This window comes from Callospermophilus lateralis, chromosome 13 (assembly GCF_048772815.1).
Source record: "Callospermophilus lateralis isolate mCalLat2 chromosome 13, mCalLat2.hap1, whole genome shotgun sequence".
NCBI classification, from domain to species: domain Eukaryota; kingdom Metazoa; phylum Chordata; class Mammalia; order Rodentia; family Sciuridae; genus Callospermophilus; species Callospermophilus lateralis.
In genome coordinates, this window is record NC_135317.1 from 78730730 (window position 1) to 78743690 (window position 12961).

Sequence of the window (12961 nt, forward strand, 5' to 3'; positions counted from 1 at the left end):
GCAGAATGAGGCCTCCACAATTGTCCAGTTAGCCAAAGTCCCCCTGAATGCTGACTCTTGCATCTGCTCCGGTTTTATCTTCAGGAAGTCTTGTCCACAGCCCCTGCGCCTCCCCAAACTCACAGTCCTCAGTTGGTCACCTTTCTTCTAGACGTGGCTTCTCCCTGGATTCTCCACTTCCTGACTTAAGTTCTTATCTCCTGCCTCCTCCCGTCCAGCCTGCACACTGCAACCAGCTGACTCTTTCTAAATTAGGGATTCAGTCCTGTCACTTTCCTTGCTTAAAAACTACCAATGGCTTCCCCCCACCCAAAGAATAAAGTTCCTACGTCTCCTGTCATCCCCACCCCAATGTGGTCCCCTGGTGCCCCAGCTATCAGCATGGAGCTCAGCCACTCTGACTCCTAATATGGAACCCCCAGTTGGTGCTGTCACCCTGTTAGCTCAGGCCCACCTCATTTCTTGAATGAATCCTCCTGAGATAGGAACAATGACTGCGCCCCAAAAGCCATCTGTGCTAGACTGCATCCCTTCTGCCTCCAACATGGCCCCTGGGCCCCAAGAGTTCTCTGGGTCTTCCTGCTCTAGTTCAGGCCCCTCAGCACAGACCAAGTGTCTGTGACGTGCCAGCCAGGTGTTTGGTGGACACAGCTGGACAAGAGTCAGCGGCTCTGCTTTCCTGGGGCTGCCATGTTACAGAGGGGGACACCCACAGTAAATAGGTAAAAGAGAAAAGAGGGGGGTGGGGGAACTGTGGCACACTGTGCCTTGAAAGCACCCTCAATGGGGGTCCCTCCTGCAGTCCAGTGCCTGTGATCATAGCTCCATGCATGTCTCCTAGAGCATATCTGTCCCCAGTCCCTCAGGTCAACAGTCACCTTGATTCCCACCTGATCAGTGGCCTGTTAGTAATAGCAACTGAGGTCAGGGTTCCCAGGTCACTGCTCCTGGCCAGTGTGACCTTGCCTTCAGAGTCAGCTTTTGGTAACTGCTCTGCTCTGGTGCCCAGGGCTCTGCATGGTCCACTCCTCATCTGCTCCAGGCTGCTGCCTGGAAACCACCATGCATTGTAGCCATATCCTGGGTGGTGGGCGTGTCCCAGCGGGTCCCATGCCTTGCTTGAGCATCTGCCTTTCCTGTTCTTCTTTTCCGCACCAGACTTCTTCTAGTCTCTTCAAAAAATCAGCTCATGGGTTGCCTCCTACAGGACAACATCCCCACATGCCCTGGACTTCAACGGCTTCTTCACCTGCAGCACTGGGCCAGCCCCCTTGCTTCTGCAGTGATCTGGGTGCAGGCTACAATCTTCCCCCTAGTTTCAAGCTCCTAAGGGCAAGGACAACATCTTGTTGGTTTTTTTCTTTCCATGACTCATTTGAGGCTCAATAAAAATGGAAACATTCCCTTTCTGATTTTCTTCTTCTTCTGTCCTCAGGTGCAGAAATTGGTTCTGTCTCCAGGGTAGAGAATTTCCAGACTTAAGTACTTATCTCATTTTGTGAGAAGATTACTACTTTCCCAAGCCTTTCTATTGAATATCATTTGCCCTCTTAATGTTAATGTCCAGTCGTTAGGAAATTAACATTTCTTGCATGACCAGGGACCATACTAGCATCATTTGGCATGCAATAAGTATTTGCTGAGTGGGTGGTCAATGAATGAACCCCTGTGATTTAATCCTCACTGTGTCCCTCCAAAGTAAGTATCATGATCTCATTTCAGTTAAATGGGCAATATCTGGCAAAGCAGGATTGAGAGGCTGGTGTGGATGAGACCCATGCCCAGAGCCCCTTCCAGAACACTGCAGGCTTTTCTTCGCTGAGTTAAGGTTGTGTTCATTTTGTTTATCTCCTCAGACCATGTATATTGGGTATTTCTGCTGGGCCTGGCCACGCCTCAGTGTGCACATTAACAAGTCCTTGACGTCAGTCCTGTGGGATCAAACACGCAGAAACCAAGCCAGCAGTGGAGCAGGGCTGCAGGCCCCCCATGGTCTCCATTACTCTCCCCCCGCCTTGCACCCTCCTTTATGCCACAGGTCTTGTTCTCTATAACATCTAATTTCATAGTTTGGCCATGAAATTTAATAATGCTTAAACCAGTAAGCATTTCCTGAGCATCTGCCATGTTCCAGGAGCTATGCTGGGCCAGAGTAGGATGCAGATGAATCCTGCCTCGCCGCGGTGCCAGCTGCTGGTGGGGCACTCCAGTCCTGGCATCGCCAAGGGTCGGGGAGGTGGCCCCGAGGGAGGGGGAGGGGGCTTCCTCACAAACACTCTGGAGCTGTAGGCTCATGAGGATAATAATGCACAGGCCTATTTTTAAATTCTCTACATATGGGGAGCCCCTTTACTTCTAGCCGGTGTGGGTGTCTCACTCTCTTTGTGCAGGACAATTCCCTTTATTAAGCTTGGGCCCCAGCCACAAGCAAAAACCACTATTTAAACAAGACTTTCCCCTACCACCCACAGCACTTGAATATATTAATAAGGTGATGCGACCTAGTGTGACCTTTGAAGACAGGCACAAAGGCTGATTGAATTGTTAGGATGTGCTTGACTCAGAAATACAGTTTGAAAGGAATGTGGGGGTATTTACACTTTGGCGGTGTCCCCAAGAACATCCAGCTGTTCTCCCTCATGGTGATGACACTCTTTGAGCTCTCTGAGGCCCTCTCCCTAAAAGAACTAAACACCACATCTGATGCTCCTGCTAGAACCCCAGGATTTCCCTCTGACCCCCACAACCTGTCAGATGAGGGACCCAGCTCTCTTGGCCACCTGCAGGCTACCAGAGGGTCTCTCTCTGATTTCTAAATGGACCACACCCTATCTAGAACTGAAACTCTTTATTATTTTTTATTTAACTCCAATTATAAATATATCACATATAGAAGCATGTTCAAAATATATATGTGAATGGATCCCATAAGCCTATGGCTCAAGTAGGACGCAGGACACTACCAGCATCTTGGAAGCCACTAACATGCCCCTCCCTGGTCCCCTCCCTGATCCCTCAAGCTACATTTTGGATTTCACTCTGTTGTTTAGTTTTTTTCAAATTTTGTGTACATTTCAAAACATGCCATAGTTTAGCTTAGCCTGCTTTGACAGCTATGTAAATAGAGTTAGACACTGTGGTGTCTCCAGCAGCCCAGTCCTGTGCTCCTTGTAGCTGTAGCTCATTCTCACCTTGAACAATGTTCCATCACCCGAGCAGGCCACCGCTGACACGTTCCATTGTGGGCAAACATTCCAGTGTGGGGCGAATGTAGATAATACTGCCCTGAACTCTCCTGAATGAGGTCCTGGTGCATCTGGGAAGGATTTGCCTAGGAGTGGAATTAATGGGAAGTGGGTGTGGCCGTGTTCAGCCTTACCAGGTACAGGCAATGGGTTTTCCCTCAGTGGTTGTGTAGTTTTCTCCCAATTCTCCTGGGACTTATTCTCCCCATCACTACATCACACCTTCCCCAACCAGGTGTGATGGCATGTTCCTGAACCCCAGCAACTCCAGAGGCTCACGCAGGAGGATTTCAAGTTCAAAGACAGCCTGGGCAACTCAGCAAGACCCTGTCTCAAAATAAAAAGGGCTGGGGATGCAGCTCAGTGGTAGAGCACCCCTGTGTTAAATCCCTAGTACTACACACACACACACACACACACACACACACACACACCCTATCTTATCCACACTAAGGAATAAAATAGTTCCTGGGTTTAAAAACAAAAACAAAATAAAACAATAAAGAACTTTCTCTAGTCTTAGGTCAAATGACATTCTCCTATATTATCTTTTAAGTGATTTATGGCTTGTTTTTCCCTTTACCTCTTTAATCCTTCTAAAATTGACATTTGAGTAATGCTGGAAGGTTAGGATCCAATTTTACTTTTCCCCAAATGGATAAACAGTTATTCCAGCACTATTTAGTGAGCAATCTATTCTTTTCATACTAACCTGCAATGCCACCACTGAAATAAGAAGTTTCTATATATGCACGAGTACCTTTCTAGTCCATTGGTGTACTTTTCTTTCACTGCCCCAGTAACTCACTGTCTTAATTACTAAAATTTTATAACAAATCTAGTAGGGCAAGTCCTTCTACTATGTGCTTAGTTTCAGAAATGTCTTGGGTACTTTTAGCTTATTTTTTCATATTTATATTAGAATCATATTGCTAATTTCTACTAAAAATTCTGGTCAAGGCTGAGGCTGTAGTTCAGTGGTAGAGCACCTGCCTAGCATGCACAAGGCCCTGGGTTCATGCACAGGAATGTGCACACCTACTCCCCCCCTCCACATACACATAGACACACACACACACACATGCAAAGAAGAAGAGGAGAATAAAAGAAAAAGATTCTGCTCAGGTTTTGATTAGAATTGCATTGAATCTATGGTTTAATCTATGGGTTAATTTGGGGGAGAATCAACATCTTTATGATATTGTGTCTCCCTATATAAACTCATGACATATTTCTTTTTTTGGGCGGGGGTTACTAGGGACTGAACTCAGGGGCATTTTACCACTGAGTCACATCCCCAGCCTTATTTTGTATTTTTTTTAGAGACAGTGTCTCACTGAGTTGCTTAGAGTTTCACTTTTGCTGAAGCTGGCTTGATCCTCCTGCCTCAGCCTCCAGAGTTACTGGTATTACAGGCATGCACCACCACGCCTGGCAGACATATTTCTTTATTTAGTTGTCTTCTTAAGTAGATTTTATTTATTTATTTTTCTTTTTTAAAAAAAATTATTTATTCTAATTTGTTATACATGATGGCAGAATGCAATTCATTTTATGTGACACATATAGAGTACAAATTTTCAAGTCACTGATTGTACACAAAGTATTTTCACATCATTCATGTCTTGATACGAATACTTAGGGTAATGAGGTCTAACTCATTCCACCATCATTCCTACTCCTTTGCCTCTTCCCTTCCCCTCCCTCCCCTTTGCCCTATTAAAATTCTTTTATTCCTCCCTACAATAGATTTTAATAAAATTGTTTGATACTATTCTTAAATATCTTTAAGATTATTAATTATTAGACTAACTCCTAAATCTATTTTTATTTTGATTACCACTGAAAATTTTATCTTTTGTAAAAGCTAAAATTTCTAACTTACTATTGCTGTTGTATGGTGACTTTCATCTAATGATGTTGAATCCCATTATTTTCCCAACTCTATTATAAATGTTGATGATTATTCTGCAAATCCTGACAAGCACTCTATGTAGACAACCATAGCACCTACACAAATAAGTTTTCCTTCTTGCATTCCAAACCTTAAACTTGTTGTTTATTTTTCTGGCCAACTCCACTAAGACCTCTAAAGGTAAGTAGTGATATGGGCATCTTTGCCTTGTTCTTGACCTGAAAGATAATGCTTTCAATATTTCAGCATTAAATATGCTATTTATTATGGGTTTTATGGAATTAAAGAAGTTTCCTTCTATTCCTGGTTTGCTTAGAGTTTTCATAAGAATGGATGCAAATTTCATCAAGTATTTTTTATTTATAGATTTTTGCTTTTATTATATTAATAAAGCAAATTATATTAATCAATTTCCCTGATTAAATGAATCTTGTATGCCTAGAATTCATCCAATTTGATCATGATACATATCTTTTTTGTACATTGCCAGATTAGGTTAATATTTTCTTTCACATTTTTGCATTTATTAATGAGCAAGAAGGGGGTGCATGTTTGCTTTCTTACACTCTAGGGTGTCCTTGCCACACTCTAGGTTGAGTAGGTGACCCATTGGCCACCCCAGCTGTTGCCCAGGCTGATGATAAACTGATCTGGGGTATCAAGGTTCTGCTAACCTCATAAAAACGAGCTGGGGAGTTTGGCTCATTCCATTTTCTGACAGTTGTGTCTAAAGGACTTATCTGTTCCTTGAACATTTGGTAGCAGTCATCGGTAAAGCCATCTTGGCTGGCTATTTCTGAGGATGACTTGTAACTGAGTCAATGTCTTTGGTGGCTGCAGGATCGTTGCACCTTCTATTTTTCCCTGAGTAGGTGGGAACCTGAAACTCCTGTCCCTCTCTAAGCAAAAGATCTTCTTGTTCCTCTTGTTTCACTCAGAACTCAGTAGTACCTCTGAGTTCCCTGAGTAGGAGCCCCCATTTGAGATAAAGATGGAGAGGTTTCCGGTTATCTCTTCAGTCTGACCCCATCTCCAAGAGTCTCGGAAGAAGACTGAGTCAGATGCCACAAACCAGCAGCTTCCCCAGAGGTGACGGCCATGGAGGCAGATTTTGAAGGTCCCGTGGTGAAGCTAAGAATCTTCTGGCAACATGGTTCATCTGGAGGCACCTCACCTCCTCCCACTGGAGGGATCCACGCATTTCCTCAGGGATCTCCAGAGGATCCAGGCTCAGTAAACCAGCTCCCTAACTCTTCCTTCCTTCCTTCCTTCCTGTCCTGAGCCCCTCCCCCACACCATGAGAAGAACCCTTACATTACAGGCTCTTCTCAAGTGGGAAAGGCACATGTGTCCTTGGCTCGAGGGCTTACTGTCACTCAATTTGGGTGAACCATAAGGGACCCTGGCTGAAGGAGCAATGTCATGTAAAAGGTGGCAAAGCATTTCAGAGAGAGCCACCATTGAAAGGATCATGAGGCATATTTTATTGGGAGTGGAATGTGGCTCAAGGGTCCCCAGCTACTGCTTTGTCTTTGTCATGCTTTTTTCTGAGCAAGCCACCACCTGGTCCAGGGTGGATTGACCACTAAAAAGCCCTCTTTGTGCTGGTTCGGCTTTCTCCCACTCCCCCGTGTCCAGACATTTGGGCAACAAATGTTTTCCCACACACGTCTGAAGGACAGAAATGCTCCTTCAGAGGCCCAGAGTCCTTTCTTTTGGGACTTGCCAGGTTTGTTCAGGGCTTAGGGGTGGGGTGCACAGAGGCATTCCTGTCATCCCCCTGCCTTCCTTGGCCCCACCAGATGGCGTTTTGGAAGATCTTGGGAGCTTAGGATGGCCCCGATCTCACTCCACTCCCTTCTCCAGGGTGTCCTTGTCATTCCCAGCTGTCACCCAGGCCAATAATAAACTGACACGCTGGGCAGCCAGAAGCCGGGGCTTAGCAGAGCCCACCCTCCCTGTCTTCCAATCCCCCACCCTGTGAGTCCCTCCATCCCTCGGAGACCACACTCCATTGAGGGATAGTAAGACAGCTGCATGAGAAGGGGAGGCATCTAGAAGAAAAGTCCACGAGGACCCAGTGCCCATCTCTCCTGGTCCTGCCCCATCACTACTTGTCCTTGACCTTCCTCTGGAGCAGGGCAGCTGGGCCACCAAGGAGCCAGCCCATCCCCATAAGCCCAGACCCAAAGCTAGTGATCTTGTTTTCCCTGAGTTTCCTCCTGGTATCTAATTTGAGATCCTTGCACTGTAGCAGTAGTTCATATGACCTTTTTTGGGCATCTCTAGGGGTGGAACTCTCCACCCTCTTCAGGTTTGAAGTGGGCTTTCTGGTGCATCCCGTGTGGCTTCTCTGCATTGTGGCGAAGTCCTCCACTGCCTTCTGGCGCACGGCTTGGGCCTCCTTCTCTCCACCTGCCTCTCGGAAAGGCAGCCGTTGAGTAGGAGGGGATTTGACTTCCCTACATGAGCCAGGGAAGGAGGGTTTCATGCTCTTCATCTGGGGCCCCACAGTCAGAGCAAGAATGTCAGCCTACTAGACTCTGAGGCAGCCTTTAGCCCTGCCTCCCTGTGTGACCTTGAGCAAGCCACTTCCCATCTGGAGTCCTCAGGTTCCTATTGTACAGTGGGCAGGTTGGACGAGGTGACCTACTGGCCACAGCTGCTGCCAACCATTGTACCGGATCACGAAACAAAGAAAGCCAGGCAGGGCCCATCCTCCAGTCAGCGCCAAATGCTGCCCCTCATCCTGCTCTCCCAGACAAAAGGCCTCTGTCAGTATGAGCCTTGAGCTGGATGTGGGGACCTGCTCTCTCCTCCCTGTAGTGCTGCCACACACATGGGCACACAGGAACCTTGTCCTTTCTTGGTCAGGCACAAGGGCCTGTAGCAGCGGGTGGGCAGGGCAGGGGGATGGGTACACGTCAGTGCCAGGGCCTGTCCCTACAGGTTACGCTGGGTCTCAATCTCCATCAGCTGACCCCTGCAGGCCTCCTTTCCCTCCAGTCCACCTTGTGCTACCTTGCAGTGGTGGCCACAGGGCCAAAGCCAGACAGCAGCGGAGCTGTGTCCAGAGTATCCCTGGAGTGACTCACTGGCCTCTGGACAGCATCCAGACCGCCCCTCCTCAGCTGGCTGGTGGAGAGACCTTCTCCCAGCACAGCAGGCCCCAATTGCCTCGAGACAATCTCCTTCTAATCCTTTAATCCAGTTGTGGGAACCATTTTCTATTAAAGGACAGTGACTTCAGTGGAAAAACCTAATCATCCAAGGCCAGATCAGTGTATAAAATTACTTATTTTGGTGTCGACGCTGCTGTTCTTTCTTTTTCATTACGAGAGGTGTACAAAGCACAAAAAAAAAACACCTGATTTTTTTCAAGCCAGACAGAAACCATCTGAAATGAACATGAGCAAGACAGGATTTTAAAATATATCTTTTAAATTTGGGGCAGTTGAACTGACTTGAAAGAATATAAAGGAAAGTGAAAGTGAAAAATCATGATGGAAGAAAAAAAGACAAGAAAAAGGTGAAGGGCAGGGTGGGGGCGAGGGGAGAGGAAAGAGAGGAGAAAGCAAAAAGTTCCTCTAGGCCAACTGCTAGCTCACCACTCCGTGGGCTCCATGCTTCTGATCATCCCTGACCATGTGATGCTGGCTTTCAGATTATTACAGGGTGCCCACTAGAGAGTCGGCGTGGATAGGTGCTTACTTGTAATATTATATCATTTAATCTTCACAAGAACTCAAAGAGTAGGTATTTTGCAGATGAGGAGAATAAGACCCAGAAAAATCGTTCAAGTTCACGTACCACCGATACTGAGCATCTGCAGTCAAATCCTCACTCAGGGCAGAGCTCCTGCCCTTCACATGGGCCTTCTCTTGTTGGCTTCCTCAGCACAAGCTCTCTATCGAACTGCCCCCCCCCCCCCGCCCCTTCCTTGCTCATGTCCCTGGTTTCCCAGGCTGCAGCCACTCTTTCCTCCCTTGGTTCTGTGGACCTGATCAACCCGTCCCGTCTCCTCTCCCCAACCTCCAGCTCTGCGAGAGCTGCTGCCTTCCGGACTGCCCCCGCCCAGACCTCCCCTCTGCCCACCAGCTCCTCCTCTTGCTCTCCTCTTCAGAGCCCTTCCAAACACCTCCCAGGATGCCATCACGTCCCTCTGACACTTTCATTCTGGTACTTACCGCTCTGCGACGTTTTCCTCATCTCTGATGATCTTTCTTTTTACTAGAAGAGAATCTCCAGTACTCAGAATGTTTATTACTTTATCTCCAGCTTCTAACACCATTTCTGGAACACAGTGAATGCCTAAAATATGCTCATTGAGTGATCGAAAAAGCAAACTGCTCTCTAGCCCTTTATAGACTCTGTTCTTAGCTGTCTGAGGAGGATTTTCACCGAGAACCAATAAATCCATGTCCTCGGTTGCATTTCCTATATCAGCTTGAATCAAAATTCATTCCTTCCACAAGCATGCCCAAGCTCTCAGCTGAGGCTGTGGATGGACATAAGTGAGATTTGACCCCAGACTCCAGGCTTGATCTTCTGCCGTGGATGGAATCTAGAAGTATGATAATTCTGGATGAAATGAGCCATAAGCAATGAAAAAGAAGCAAACCAGACATTTCAAAGGAAGGAGAAAGGCTGTCTGGTTGGTGACAGTAGGGGTTAAAGCATTAGGGTGTCAGCACAGAGTCTGAGCCCCGAGTGAGGGTCAAGCCTCACTGTAGTCTCAGGTAGTCAGACTGGAGACTCAGAGCCAGGACCCCCCGGGCACATCCAGCCTGGAGGGGTGCATCCAGGAGGGAAGCAGCCCAAGGTAAGGATACAGAGAGCTTTAGGCAGGTCCCAGGACTGCACTTGGCCTCAGGAGAGAGCGAGCCTGGGGAAGGGGGCTTGGCATGACCCAGGCAGCAGGTGCAGCCCGTCAGGAGCTGGTGCTCGTGGGGGCCTCTCCTGTGGGCATGAGGGAGTTAACCTTGTTTTTGTCTGAGAGGCTCAGTAGGAGCAGATTTCTCTTTTCTTCAAGTGGTGTGAAATCTAAGCAGGTCAACAGACCTGATTTCTCAACAGCAGGAAATGAAGCAACCATTTTTTTTTTTTTTTAGAAAACAACCCGCCTTGATGGAGGGCAAAGCCCCAGACTGTGGTCATTTTTCTGTCACATTAATCCTGGTTTCAGTAAACAGTTCTCCGAAGGAGGCTAGCCCGACGGAGAAGGGGTGGGCCTGGGTGTCTAGCCGTGGGGACGGAAATGAGGATGGGCAGGTGGCCAGAGAGTGGGAGTTGCAGGGGGAAGAAGACCAGGCTGTGTGGGGACAATGGAAACTGAACTTGCTGGGGGAGGGGAAAGGAAGGTACATCTTGGTGCCAGGGGACTCAGGGGGTCTTGAGGGAGGAAGCCACATATGGAATTGTTCCCAGTCTCTACACCCTTGGATTCCATCTTTCTGAGGCCCCTGACCCCTGCCACAGACTTGCCCATACTCTTAGTTTTCAGGACCAAGGACCACAGAAATTTCTTCTAGATCCTTCTCTATAAATACGTGAGCCACGTCATAATGTTATTATAGACTCATACTATTGCTCCCTGCATGGAGGGTGAAACTTAGGGGTAAGACATTGTCCCCCTCCCCAGTGCACCCAGATACCCAGATGCTCAGCACATGGAAGGAGGCCTGCAGGAGCTGTATATGGGGAGTTGAAAGAAGCAGCCAGTCACACCTCCTCAGTCTCCTCCACCTGGTCTCTAAACGTCAGAAGACCTCAGGCTTGGGCCTGGGCCTAGGCCCCTCCTTTCTCAATGAGCTCATGGCTTCCACAGCTTTAAATAGTATCTTTATGCTAATGAGTCCTACATTTATCTACCTCCTGCCTCCAGCTTCCTTTTGAGCTCCAGAGCTCAGGTGAAGCCCGAGCAATTCACCTACCTCCTGCCTCCAGCTTCCTTTTGAGCTCCAGAGCTCAGGTGAAGCCCGAGCAATTCACCTTGAATATGCCCCAAACAGACCCAGGACAATAAAGCCCACCCCCGCCACAGGTGCTCTGCTCTAGGAAGTTCCCCAACCTGTCCCCGTTGCGAAAGGTAGGACCCCAAGGTGGTGCCTTGCTCCTCTTCTTCTCCTCTCACCAGTAAGTTGGTTGACTTTCCCTCCAGTGACCGTCTACAGCCTGCCCCCTCCTCTTCACTTCCGCCCCATGGGCCTGGTGCAGGCCACCTTATCTCTTGTCTGGACCTCATGAATAGCTACTCCTAGCTGAGCATGGTGGCTCATACCTGTAGTCCCAGTTACTCGGGAGGATGAGGCAAGACGTTCCTTTTAGCCCACGAATTTGAGACCAGTCTGAGCAACATAGCAAGACCCCATCTCAAACAAATAAAAACAAACAAACAAAAAAAAAAACGGCTATTCATACTGTGGCCTCTTTCCTCTGCCTCCCTCTATGTCTGTTTGCCACAGAACAGCAAGAGTGACTTTCCAAAATGTATGTCCTATCCTGTACCCTGCTTAAATGTTCAGGGAGATTCAGTCACACATAGAATAAGATCCCTCAGTGGGGCTGGGGTTGTAGCTCAGTGGTGGAGCAACTGTCTAACATGTACGAGGCCCTGGGTTCGATCCACAGCACTACATACAAATAAATAAATAAAGGTATTGTGTCCATCTATAACTAAAAAGATCCCTCAGTGATTAACAAGGGCCCCCTGACCCAGACCCTGCCACTCTTTGCACCCCGCCTGTTGCCTCTCTCTGCCTGACTCATCTACTCTAACCACATTGCTTGGCCCACCCTGGGACCTTGCACGTGGTATCCTCCATTTAGATGACTCCCGCTTCTTGGCCTGCCTTGCTCCCCCTCATCAGACTTCAGCTTAAGCCTACTTCCTCGGAGAGGTCCCCTGACCCTCCAAACTAAAGCGGGTCCTCCTGCCCTCTTCTCACCAGACACGGCGTAACCCAGTATCTGGTACCTAATGGGGGCTCAGTAACCCTTTCCTGGAAGAATCTGTGTTGACAACCCTTGGTCTCAGGCAGCTCTAGGAACATTTTTTCTCCTTTTTTTTTTTTTTTTTTTTTAATGGCAGCAGGAATTTATCCACCTCCTCCCTTATTTTTAAATTTTCTCAAAACTACCCACACCAACACCATATTGTGGTATTTCTTTCTCCTCCTGAACTAGTTGCAGAACTGGACAGAGGCTGGCGACCCACTTCCTACCTGTCCCTTTCAGTTTTGGGGTTTAAGCACCAGGCACTGCAGGGAAACAGTAGGAAGAATGGAAGATAATTGACCAGAAGAGGCAGAGTCCAGAGACCCGCCGATTTCCTACCGTCACGGTCCTTGATCTATAGTTAGCTCCTGACTTCCTTTCTTGGCAAGATCTCTACAGTTATCTGGGACAGTAGCGATTTCAACTCTTGAGTTCCATTGTCTAACTGGGCCTTGTGAATCTCGCTCGAATATACTCTTTCTGTCCCTCTTCTCCTCCTCTATCTTCCCCACGAGGGCAGCCTTTCTTATGCAACCCCCTTGTTCAGTGTGGAAAGAACCGAGTCTGGCTCAAGTCTTGTTCTATCATGTGAAATCTGCATGGCTTTGGGCAAGTTCTTAGTCTTCTCCAAGTTAAGTTTGTTGTTCCTAAGAGAAACGACCAATATTTCCATTCCAGGATGCAGCATGAGGTGCTGGCATAATATGTGTCAATCACTTTATACCACTCCTGACTGGTTCTGGTCCCCCAAATGAGAAGACTTGAATATTTCCCAGAAATGTGACTCCCTAACAAAAGCAGTTTG